The sequence below is a fragment of the Stenella coeruleoalba genome, assembly GCF_951394435.1.
Source record: "Stenella coeruleoalba genome assembly, chromosome: X".
In the NCBI taxonomy this organism is placed as follows: Eukaryota; Metazoa; Chordata; class Mammalia; order Artiodactyla; family Delphinidae; genus Stenella; species Stenella coeruleoalba.
Window position 1 is genome coordinate 36,190,864 of NC_137152.1, and position 12,161 is coordinate 36,203,024.

At 48.2% G+C, this 12,161-nt stretch overlaps 1 long non-coding RNA gene across 2 annotated transcripts in view; it reads right to left on the reverse strand.

The window, feature by feature from the left end:
• LOC307180930 overlaps window positions 1–10,234 on the reverse strand; it is a 124,548-nt gene extending 114,314 nt beyond the window's left edge. For both annotated transcript variants that reach the window (XR_013825803.1, XR_013825804.1), the window contains exons 1-2: window positions 10,103–10,234; window positions 3,827–3,957 (exon numbers count right to left, since the gene is read on the reverse strand). This is a non-coding gene — a long non-coding RNA (uncharacterized lncRNA). The remainder of the gene's footprint in view (window positions 1–3,826; window positions 3,958–10,102) is intronic.
• Window positions 10,235–12,161: the final 1,927 nt, after the last annotated feature.

Below are 12,161 nucleotides of genomic sequence, written 5' to 3' on the forward strand. Positions count from 1 at the left end.
GGAAGAGTGTAAGAGACATGGAACATGGTGTAAAGGTTCAATATATGTTTAATTGGAAGGAATACCAGATTGAAAAGATACCAGAATTGACAAATGATATCAAGCCACTGACTCAAAAAGCTCTACTAATCTCAAACAGAATGAATACAAAGGAAATCATAACTAGGCACATCATAGTCAAACTGCTGAAAACAAAAGAGAAAAAAGGAAAATCTAATTGCAGCCAGAGAAAAAAGGCACATTACATTCAAAGGAGAAACAATAAGAACGGCAACTGACTTTTCAACAAATACAATGAAATGATATCTTTAAAGTGCTGAAATAAAATAACTGCTAACTTAGAATTCTATTCTCAAGGAAAATATCCTTTTAAACGAAGATGAAATAAAGCTGATTTCAGAAAAACCAAAACTGATATAATTAATTGCCAGCAGACCTACACTAAAATAAACACTAGAGGGATTTCTTAAAGTTAGGAAATAATGATGCTTAAAAAATAAAAAGTGAAAGCGTTATGAAGAATAAAGAGTAAATATGTGGATAAAACTATATGAACACTGACTGTATTAAGCAATTATAATAATGCATAGAGAGACTTAAAATATATGTAGAATTAAAATTCAGGTCAACAATAGTATAAATGATAAGAGGGGATTGACCTAAAATATTTTCTATCATTGAATTGTGGAAGAAGCAGTAAAAGTATTAATCTACAGAAGACATAAATTGAGGCATGTATGTCGTAATCTCTAGGGTAACCACTAAAATAATAATTAGGGGGCTTCCCTGGTGGCGCAGTGGTTGAGAGTCCACCTGCCGATGCAGGGGACATGGGTTCGTGCCCCGGTCTGGGAAGATCCCACATGCCGCAGAGCGGCTGGGCCTGTGAGCCATGGCCACTGAGCCTGCGCATCTGGAGCCTGTGCTCCACAATGGGAGAGGCCACAACAGTGAGAGGCCCGCGTACAGCAAAAAAAAAAAGAAAAAAGAATAATTAAAGACTGCAAAACTAACAGGGCAATAGAAGGGAAATGGAATGATAAAAGTTAATCAAGGGACTTCCCTGGTGGTGCAGTGGTTGGGACTCCGTGCTTCCAGTGTAGGGGACATGGGTTCGATCCCTGGTCGGGGAACTAAGATTCCGAATGCCATGTGGCACAGCCAAAAATTAAAAAAAAAAAAAAAAGTTAATTGATTCATCTAGACAAATTATCCAATCTCTCAGATTCCTTCAGCCCTTCATGGTACCAGTCTTGGGAGAAGCCTTACTATTTCCATGAAGTGTCACATTTTTACATGCACCTGACTTTCTCCAAAAGTCCTCTATCTGGTACACTGAATGATGATAAAATCTGAGGGGTTGGGCTGCATCAGCTGCCACAGTGGTGTCCGGATTTGAGGGGCCCTCTCTTGTCCCTTTCTTTTCATCTTTAAAGCTCAAAAGTAGGGTTTCCCTGGTGGCGCAGTGGTTGACAGTCTGCCTGCCGATGCAGGGGACACGGGTTCGTGTCCTGGTCCGGGAAGATCCCACATGCCGCAGAGCGGCTGGGCCCGTGAGCCATGGCCGCTGAGCCTGCACGTCTGGAGCCTGTGCTCCGCAACGGGACAGGCCACAACGGTGAGAGCCCAGTGTACCGCAAAAAAAAAAAAAAAAAAAAAAAAAAGCTCAAAAGTAGAGTAAACGAGAGATCTAACAACAGGCAGCCTTGTCTCTCAGCCTCAATTTTTCATAGTGACACAGCCAAATTATCTGCCCATTCAGGTGTGCATCTGTGGCCCCTAGACATTTTAACTACACAGTGACTAGCCACCAAGAAGCAAATGAACTGCCCATTCAGCAGTGTTTCTGGGACCTATAGACATTGTGGCCATACAATCATAAGGCCATAAGTTCACATGGCCTGCCAGTTCAGGGGCATTTGTGGCCCACAGAAAATGAGGCCATTCAATCATTAGCACTACTGGTGATTTGTCCTCAACCCCAGAGAGGATGCTTCCCACCCCTCAAGTGAAACAGTTCAACTTTTCTGCCATGTTCACTCCACATTAGGTACCACTGTCAGGCAAAGGGCTCAATCACCAGCAAGCATCATTGAGGCAGGCTGGGTCACAGACACATGGATCAGCACAAAGCACAAGTCTCACATTCTCTCGTTATCCTGTAGAGAGACATGCTTGGGTTGGGTGCAGCTGGACCAGGACCACCCCTGACAATCTTCCTTTTCACAGCATGAGCATGAAAGTGCCATTGTAAGCAGAGGAAAAGTATTTGAGCTCAGATGCCAGATGTTCAGGGGAATGCTGAAAATGACAGCTGCCCAGCAACCTTGTGGGAAGTTGAGATCATGAGCAGCCCCTCACTCTATCTGGGGGAGGAGGAGCCACTGGTCCCGCCTAGCCCACTGTCAGGCCACCCAGAGAAAGCCTCTTATTATTCCACGTATAATCCTTTTTGTCTCCCAACACGTTCTTTGGAAAGAGTTCTATGGTGAAATACATTTGGAAAATGCTGTATTTTTTTTTTACCTTTTTTTCCACCTTTTTTTTTTTTTTTTTTTTTTTTGCGGTACGCGGGCCTCTCACTGCTGTGGCCTCTCCCGTTGCGGAGCACAGGCTCCGGACGCGCAGGCTCAGTGGCCATGGCTCACAGGCCCAACCGCTCCACGGCATGTGGGATCTTCCCGGACCGGGGCACGAACCCACGTCCCCTGCATCGGCAGGCGGACTCTCAACCACTGCGCCACCAGGGAAGCCCCTGGAAAATGCTGTATTTTACAGACCTTTTGGGAGATCTATATAGTATCCTACCTACATAGTATCCTAGTGGTTGTAGAAGTCTCTCCATTAAAAAAAAACACATCTAAACAATGTTTCCCAAGTTTTTATGATCATAGAACCTTTTACTCACATCATGATTGTTAATAAGCTAGAGAACCAGTGTTTCATGGAAGACATTTTGTGAAATGCTGACCTAGGGCAGGCATAGCAAATAGGTTTCAACATAATTACCAACTCTGATTGGTAGAGGTAGACTAGAACATACTGTTGAGAAGAATTCTAAGAGCCTGTCTGACCTTGACCAGAAAGAGTAACATTATTTTTTTTGAATTTTATTTTATTTTTTTATACAGCAGATTCTTATTAGTTATCTATTTTATACATATTAGTGTATATATGTCAATCCCAATCTCCCAATTCACATTATTGACAAACGATAGCTGCCGTGTATGTAGAATATAATGGCAGCATAAGGGCAACAGATTTGCCAGTCTTGATATAGGTTCTCTAGCTTTATTTTCTCTGGCAAAAGATTCCTCTAGGTCAGAATCGGTGACTTAAGAATTCCTCCAACAGGAACACAACTTGGGAAATGTGAGTCTTCATTCATTATAATTTGCTCATGTTCACTGAGTCTTTACTGAGTAGACTGGTCCCTCAGGAAGGGAAGAAAATTCTTTCCATTGAAAGGAATGCTCTCAGAGGTGTGATATAAAATAAATCCTGGAATCCATCTCCAAGCTCAGTACCCAGGAGGATGCTCTTTACCCGAATGCCCCCATGACTACAGCCTTGGCCTCTGAGGTCAGGGGCATTTGGGCAGAATCTAGGAATTTCTCCCAACTCTCTGAAGCCTCCTTGGCCCTAACACCTATGAATGTTTTGGGCTTCTCCACTGTGAAGCTGCTCAGGGCTTTGGAGGCCAGTACTTTGCACTTGAGGATCTGCTGTCTGAGATGTGGGTCTGTGTGTATGTACCCGCACATCTATAAGAACATACATGTACAAGTGTGTACAAAGATAGTGGGGAGCACAAATTAGGGCTCACTTGATATCCATAGGGTCCAGGGCCAGGAGAAGAAGACAATTCCATGACACAAACCACTGTTGCTTGCCTCAGCAGTTGATGCTTCAGTTTGCAGAGTGACACTGGAGACATCGGCAGGGATCAACTTCAGTCTGGAAGGAGGAAAAGGGAGACAAATCTTTCAATTTTAATGGGATTTTCAAAGATGTGCCAGGTATTGTCTGTTGGCACTCTGCGACATTCCCATTCCCATCCCCTCTCCTGTACTGCCGGGGCTGGAAGCATTGAGATTACATTTCTCAGACTTGCTTGCCAATGTGACCTCTCTGCATGAAATTTGGAAGAAGGGAGTTAGAAACCATACTTTTCCTCTAGCAGGAAGAGTAGGCAAGTATTTTTCAGCAGATGTGAGTTTTGTTTGGTTTTAATTTTATTTAAGTATAGTTGATTTACAATGTTGTATTAATTTCTGCTGTAAGCAGATGTGAGTTTTGCAGCACCTGCTAGACTCCTTGCTATGCTAATCACCCAACCACCCTGGGGCCATGGGACACCTGTGCTGTCAGCAATGGTTTTCTGCAGTTTTTTGACCTCTGGGTCTCAGAAAAAACTTCCTGACTTTCTGTACCATGGTGATCCTGAAAGCTAGTGGTGGCTCCTGACTTGTGCTCCTCCATTCTCTTTCTCACTTCCAGGAATGATGACAACTAGAGTGCCCTGGAAGCCATGTTGAAGAGGGCAGAGATGCCAACAGCCTCGATCTATATGGAGGAACACCACCGGTCAATATGGACTACCCATGGTTGATCCTTATGTGAGCAAGAAAGGTTGTGTCTGAGCCATTATATTTTCCATCTAATTATTCCAGTAGTTTGGCTTACCCAGACTAATACAAGAGTTGTAGCATGTATCTAGTTACTGGTAGTCCCTGGGGTTGTAGACAGGGGTGTGCTTACAAATAGTGTCTGACCATCAGAGAGACCTCTGTGGGTCCGTTTTCCCCAGAGTGGTGCCTGCATGGGTATGCAGACCTATGAGGAGAGCTATTGAGGTTGGCCCAAAAGTTTGTTCCGGTTTTTCTGTAACATCTTATGGAAAAACCCAAACAAACTTTTTGGCCAACGCAATATTTTGACCTTTTGACCTGGGCTCAGTATAGCTGGGTCCTCTTGGGCAGCTGAGACCTGTGTTCAGTACAACATGGAGACAAGGAGGCCTAGAATGGAGATCACCCTGGTGGTTCTTATAAAGTCTTAAATAATCCATCATTGAACAATGCCCATTCCTTTACTATTCTCTTCCCCCAGAAGCTCCTGTGCAACAGAAGGAGGGAAGGAGGAGAGGGGCACATTGGCTGGGAAGTCAAGTGGAACAGGTTCCAGTCTCAGCCTGTTAACAACTCCCTGAAGCATCCTCTCCCTCCACGGGCCTCAGAGTCTTCAACCCCAAAAGGGAATTAGTGAGGGGTCTCACTAGTGAGATCAGAGAGCACCCCAATCCTACTCCCTCATCACTGTGTCTCCATGTGTGCGTGTGTGCGTGTGTGTGTGTGTGTGTGTGTTCCAAGCAGAAGTCATAGCTGCTAAACCAGAGGGTCCGTAAAACCTTATTTGGACTCAAAGTGTGTTCTGAGGACCAGCATATTAGCACCACCTGGGAGCTTGTGAGAAATGCAGACACTCAGCATCCCCAACAGAACTGCTGAATCAGAAGCTGCAATTTAACAAGATCCCTAGGGGAACCCTATGTAAATTCAAGTCTAAGATGTACTGCTCCAGGGGACGGGGGGAAAAGACGAATCACCTTGAAAAATGAATGGGATCTGGAGTCAGGACACCTAAATTCTAGTTTGAGTTCTGCCATTTACTCCACAAAATTCACCAAGACATGTAAACATCCAGATCCTTTTCTTAAATGACGATGTGCTCATGACTACTGAATGGTATAGAAGTCAAGGGTATGCATTCTGGAGCCAAACCGCCTAATCTTAACTCTTTATTTCATTTACTAGCTGTGAAGTGTTGGATAACTCACTTGACATCTGTATGCTTCAGTCTGCCGATCTGGAAGGTATGGTATAATAATAGTGAGGGATTCTACTGATAATTTTAAATTACAAATGAATATAAATAACATAGCACAGTGCCTGGCATAGTCTAAGTCCACAGTACATATTATTATACTCTGGCTTATTACAACATCTTTCAATAACAGAAAGACCTTGAAAGTAGAATCGTCATCAGCTAGCTGAAGTCTTCCTCCTTTGGGGTTTATTGTGGTACACACACTTCTCAACTAACAGACACAGTCATCCAGAGACTAAAGCTCTAACCTCTGTGCCACCTGACAGTCATGTGATTGGCTTCATGCCAACATATTGGAGCCATCAACCAGTTCCCTGGGGTGGATTCCCATTTTGTCTATTCCAGCCCCATTCACTCTGCACACTCTCCTGCCTGTGGGAAATCTGCAGAGGCAGTGGCACACACAGCGATGCAGTGCAGCAGGAGATGAACACTTGCAACTGGCCTTCCCTTTCCTACAGGAACTCACGCAGTTCAAAGAGCAGAACGTCAAGACATTGCTTGATGGACCTGTCACCTCAGTCACTGCAGGGAAAACTTCCAGGAAGAGGCAGTACCAGGGACCCTCAGCAGAACCCTGCACCACAGCAAGACAGCAAGCTCCCTCAGCTGCCGCCCACTGCAAGTACTCAGGACCTCTGCTCCTCGGAGGCGGGAAAATCACAGCAGTGCCCTCCGGCTGCTGCTCCTCAGGTCTGCAACCTCCGCACAAACACCAAGCAAGTGTACTGCTGGCGGCGGAGTCACACTGTGTTCATGAGGTCCACCCACTGGGATGGTTGAAACAAACCAACCTCAGAATCTACAGGAACAGTATGTTCGGGTTCCCCAGGACCACCCTCAGGCTTAAAGATTCCCTAGAAGGACTCGGAACTCAGAAAAGCTGTTAGTTCTTTTCAGAGTCTGTGAGTCCTGCTGAGCTGTTATATACAGAATTATTATGATTTTTTAAAGAAATTTATTTATTTATTTACTTATTTATTTGGTTGCACCAGGTCTTAGTTGTGGCATGCGGGCTCTTTAGTTGTGGCATGCGGGCTCTAGTTCCCTGACCAGGGATCGAACCCAGGCCCCCTGCATTCGGAGCATGGAGTCTTAACCACTGGACCACCAGGGAAGTCCCATACACATAGTTAGGATTTATGACAGTGAAAGTAAAATCAGCAAAGGCAAAAGGTGCAGGGGTGAAGTCCAGTGGAAACCAGTGGTGAGATCCAGTTGTCCTCTCCCAAAGGAGTCACATGGACAATGCTTAATTCTCCCAGAAATGATGTGTGACAACACATGCAAAGTGTTGCCAGTCAGGGAAGTTCACCCATGCCTAGGGGTCCAGAGATTTGACTGGAGGTCAGTCGTGCAGGCATGCAGCTTCCACGTCACTCACTTTAGCTACTCGGTCTACAGCCCCCAGATGTCAAACTAATACAGCACAGCCGAGGGCCTCAGACATACAAAACAGACCCTCACCATACGTCACACCATTAGCATGAAGCACCTGGTCAGATGGAACAGAGGTGCCTGGATTACAGAAATACCCTACTAGGCAGAACACGCCAGGCTCTTTGTGGTGCTCTCCCAGGAGTGGGGCAAGGACCAGTCTTCCCGAGACAGGCTTTTCCTGGAACGTAAGGGCTTGAGTAACCTGGGCCTGCTGGGGTTACACTTTACAATGAATTTTAACTTAGAGGCCTAATTGCCATTTAAAAACATGTTTTCAGGGAATTCCTGGAGGTCCAGTGGTTAGGACTCTGTGCTCTCACCGCCAAGGGCCCGGGTTCACTCCTGGGCCCTGGGCAAAAAAAAAAAAAAACAAAAAGATGTTTTCAGTGGTGAGCCTGGGCAAGGTTGGTGGCGAAGGGGAGGGAAGCACACAGTGCAGGAAGGAGCAGCATTGGCACCAGCACGCCCCCTAGTGTTGGGGAGAGGACAGCAGAAACTGCCACGGTAACCAAGCAGGACCCTAGAGGCCTTCCCGGGACAGACCCCTCCCATGTCCTCCACCTGCTTCTCATCTGTAGAAAAACTCTAGCCTCCTTGGTCTTCCCCAAGTTTCAAAGAATAATTTAATCAGAGAAGTGAGAAAATGCAAAAACAAAGGAAAACAGTCAAGCAAGACAAAATAATAGTTTAGCCATTAAACAAAGTCAAGGACCTTTAGTTCCTCCCCAAGGGCTATAGATAATATCCGGAGCCATATCCTGTGAGCTGTTTTGCAGATACTGAAATCCCCATCAGGTGGAAGACCTTAACTGCATGCTGACCACAAGCACTTAGACCCCAGACTGGTTGGAAGCAGAAGGTTGATGAGGTTGACTCCCCGATTACCTCACCAGCAACCAATCAGAAGAATGGCCATCAGCTGATCACACATCCCACAACCTCCTGCCTCACTCTGTCTTTAAAAACCCTTCCCTGAAAGCCATCGGGGAGTTCAGGCCTTTTGAGCACTAGTTGCCTGGACTCCTTGCTTGGTGCCCTGCAGTACACGCTGTACTTTCCTTCACCACGACCTGGTGTCAGTACATAAGTTTTATGGGGTGTGGGTGAGTGGACCCAAGCTTGCTTTGGTAATACCACCACTTACCAGGTGCCTGCCTTAGGACACATTCTGGGCTGGGGGCGCTAGAGATGTTCCTTTAAACAATCCTGACAGCCCGTTGGGATGTGTGGTCTTTAGCTATGATGTAGAAGAGGCCCAAAGGGCCAGTAAGTGGTGGAGGCAAGCCTTCTCTTCTACGGATCGGTAGATCCCAACAGCTGGGCAGAGTGTGGGCTGGAAGAACACCTTGGCATGTTTCTTGGTTCCTGGATGCCCAAGTCACACTAGGACATGCTGGCACGGCATGAGCAACAACTGCACGCCCTTCGCCAGCCCCTTCTCTTTCTGAGAAAGCACTCATTCCTGCAGTCAGCATATGGGGAGCATCCGACCAGGGCCAATGACCAGGTCTTTCTGAGGCTGGGGGTTTCTCTACTGTCCTCAGGACACTGTCATACTAACTCTATTAACTTTCTCCTGCCTCCTGACAGTGGTGTCAGAAAAACTTATCAGGTCACCTCTCTTCTGGAAATAAATAGGTTAGCATCCCTAAACCTGGCCAACATTTAAGAAGGTACAAAGAATCACAGTGGGGGGCAAGTCCCCAGTCACGTGCCTGACAGAAAACACACTCTTCTCCCGGGACTTCTACACAAGACTGGGACAGAGTCACTTCCCAGGAGACCTCCAGGTTGTAGATCTGGGCAATGATTCATCCAACCAACCTGGGAATATCACACATGCCACCACCTCCTCAGAGGCGAAAGGGAAAGACAGGGAGAAAGCAGTATGTTCAGATGGAAGAGTAAATAAATGTATGTTGGCTTCCATGACTGCTTTTGTCACTTGCTTCTCTCAACAGTGCCTGGCACCTGTTGGCTGTAGCACAGAAGGAATTGGGTGTACTGAGCCCAGACCCTGCCTTGACCAGCCCAAGGAGTTCTGCTTGGTGACCAGGCGGGTACCACAAGCACACGGCACACCCTTGGTCTCTTTCCCCAGACCCCGACAGGGAACAGAAAACTTTCCTCAAGGGCACTACAGAACTTTTAGCAGGCCATGTTGCCACTGGCTGGCATCGTCAGAGAAACAGCTCTCCCTCCACTTTATGCTGTGCTTTCCAACCGGCAAAGCCCAGATTCTCCAAGGATCCCCAAGGTCCCAGAAACCGGAGTTCCTCGATTTATTTCAGGAGAATCAGGCATCATGGTTTCCCCTCATTTGTGCATGCTGCCTGCCCTGCAGCACAACTCCCAGCCCCTCCTCCATGCTGCTTCCCCGACTGAGCCTGAACCCTGCTCCCCGACCCCAGGCCTGAGACCGGAGTCCGGCTCCGACGGCTCCACCCCGCGCCCAAGATAGCCGCGCCCATGTGCCGCCGTGGATGCATCAGGCACGACTACCGGTATCTTATTCTGAGGATCTAAAGAAAGAGGAGAGCGTGCTTTGGAAGATGGAGGGGCGGGAACTCCCCAGGGAGCACAGCAACAAGGAGGCCCGGCCGCGCGGGAGAACGGACTGGGAGAGCGGGCCTCGGCCTCGGAGGCGGCGGACTCGGATCGCCACGACAGTCCGCGCGGAGCCCGCTCGCCTCCCGCCGCCCGACACGCCTCCCCAGATTCTCATACGACTCGTCGCGGAAAATGCTCGCACGCTCTCGTCGCTCCATCTAACCTCAGAGGGAACCACGTCAGAATCCTTTGTCCCCGAAAGGCGCCGTGTTGCCCATTGGCTGTGTTGCACCCCCGCCCCCAAAGCCCGCTCCTGCGCGTGCACAGCGCTCGGGCTGCCGGGGCGACGGCGAGCGGAAGTGCCCTGCTGACCCCGAGGGCGGTGCCAGTTGACGCTTCCGGTTGTTATCTGCCCTGAGACCTCAGGTTCCTGGCGGTGGAGTAAGGGGAGGCGGAGTTGGGGATGGGCTGGATGGGGAGGTCGGAGGAGCCTTGGGCAATGAGGTCGCGCCCCTGGGGGGTTGAGTGACAGGGCCGCGGTGGTGAGGGGAGGGGGGGCTACGGGGGTCAGCGAGTGATTGGTTCATTGCTTGATTCATTCAGCGACCATTTCCTCAGTGCCTAGTAAATGCCGGGCACCCCTGTGTTTCACAGTAATCTGTTCACAATAGCCCTGTGAGTATGTACTACGATGCTCTTTGTTTTACAGAGAGAAAGCAAGAACAGAAAGGCTGGGAAACCTAACCAAAGTCACACAGTAAAGGGGAGGGATCCTTTTTCTTTTTTCGTTTTTTCGGCATAACGCTTATGCCTTTCCGACAAACGCACCCTAAATTTATCACTTTGCTGGCTCACTGTCTGTATCTCCCCTGCTAAGAGTATGGCTCCGCAAGATGGCGGAACTCTGAAGTTTTGTTCACGTAGAACAGTAGAACCCGTAGAACAGGCACACAGTAGGCCCTGACCTCTTATGAAACGAATAAAAGCGGCAGAGCAGGCAGTCAGTTTCGTTCCAGAGCCCAGACCTTTTCGGGCGGTAATTGAGCTCTTACTGAATGTCAATTCTTAAAACTACAGTGAGGCACTGTGCCTTCTGATGGCAAGGAAAACTTTGGGGTTTTCCTCAACTTCGCTCCATCATGGAGGTTGCTAATTGCATCGCCTGTGTGGTCATTGCCTTTCCAGGGTCAGGGTTCATAAGTGAGCCCACGGCTCAGCAGCTTCAGACACCAGCTGATCTGCCATGGGCTTCCTTAGTTAGACTACAGAAGACCCAGTCTGAGGCCTCAGAAGGAGGTGAGCTCCTCGGGTCAGAGGCAGAGACATAGTCCTGAAGTGATGGTCCCAGCAAAGGTACCTTTGTCTTTGAATCCTTGGGTCCTGCCTCCTTAGAAATAAAATAGCTCCTCTGAGGGGAGTTGGAAGAGGAGCGCCAGCCCAGACCCCAGGTGCAGAGGGGGAAGGCTCACAGGACAGACCCAGATGCTCTGGTTAGAGGGAGGGGGCTCACAGGATAGCAGGTCCTAGAAGAACTGGACCTGCAGTGCCCTCTGTCCCTTCCTTCAGCTGAGAGAGAGCAAGGCTGACTCGGTGACTCAACTTCTAGCCACCATCAAGAGCTGTGTGATGGTGGTCAGTTGAACCCCTGTTGGAGGAGAGGGATGAAAGTTACAGACGGATGGAGGGACGCTGCCCTGCGGTAGTGCCTGCAAAGGCAGGATCAGGCTGGAAAGATTGACCACCTGCCTCACGGGACTTTCTCCACTCCTGACACATTTGTGCACACATCATTATATTTCCCTCTTGTGCCATGGGCTATTTTTCTTTTGTTTGTTTGTTTTTTGTTTTTGACCGCCCCGCGCGGCATGCGGGATCTTAGTTCCCCAACCTGGGATGGAACCCACGCCCCCTGCGGTGGAAGCACAGAGTCTTACCCACTGTTCGGCCAGGGAAGTCCCCTGGGCTATTTTTAGATTTGAGTCAGTCCCATAGTATACACAACCCACTTACCTATAGCAGAAATGTTGAATCTCCTCTACCCTGACTAGATGACCAAAGAGGTGTCTTTGGTTTCTGTGTGTCTGTGACCTTTCAGCGTGGTCTCTAGGTAGGCCATCACCTAGCTCTGCTGCCTCTCATTTTGATGCTAGTAACTGGGTCTGGGAAGTGACTCATTAAGCTGCATCTTGCTGAGCCCTGTTGTCCTGATCCTAAGGCAGGGATTGCTACAGTAGCAATGGTTAACAAAAGCTCCTTGCTGAAACTGTGTTTTGAACACCGCC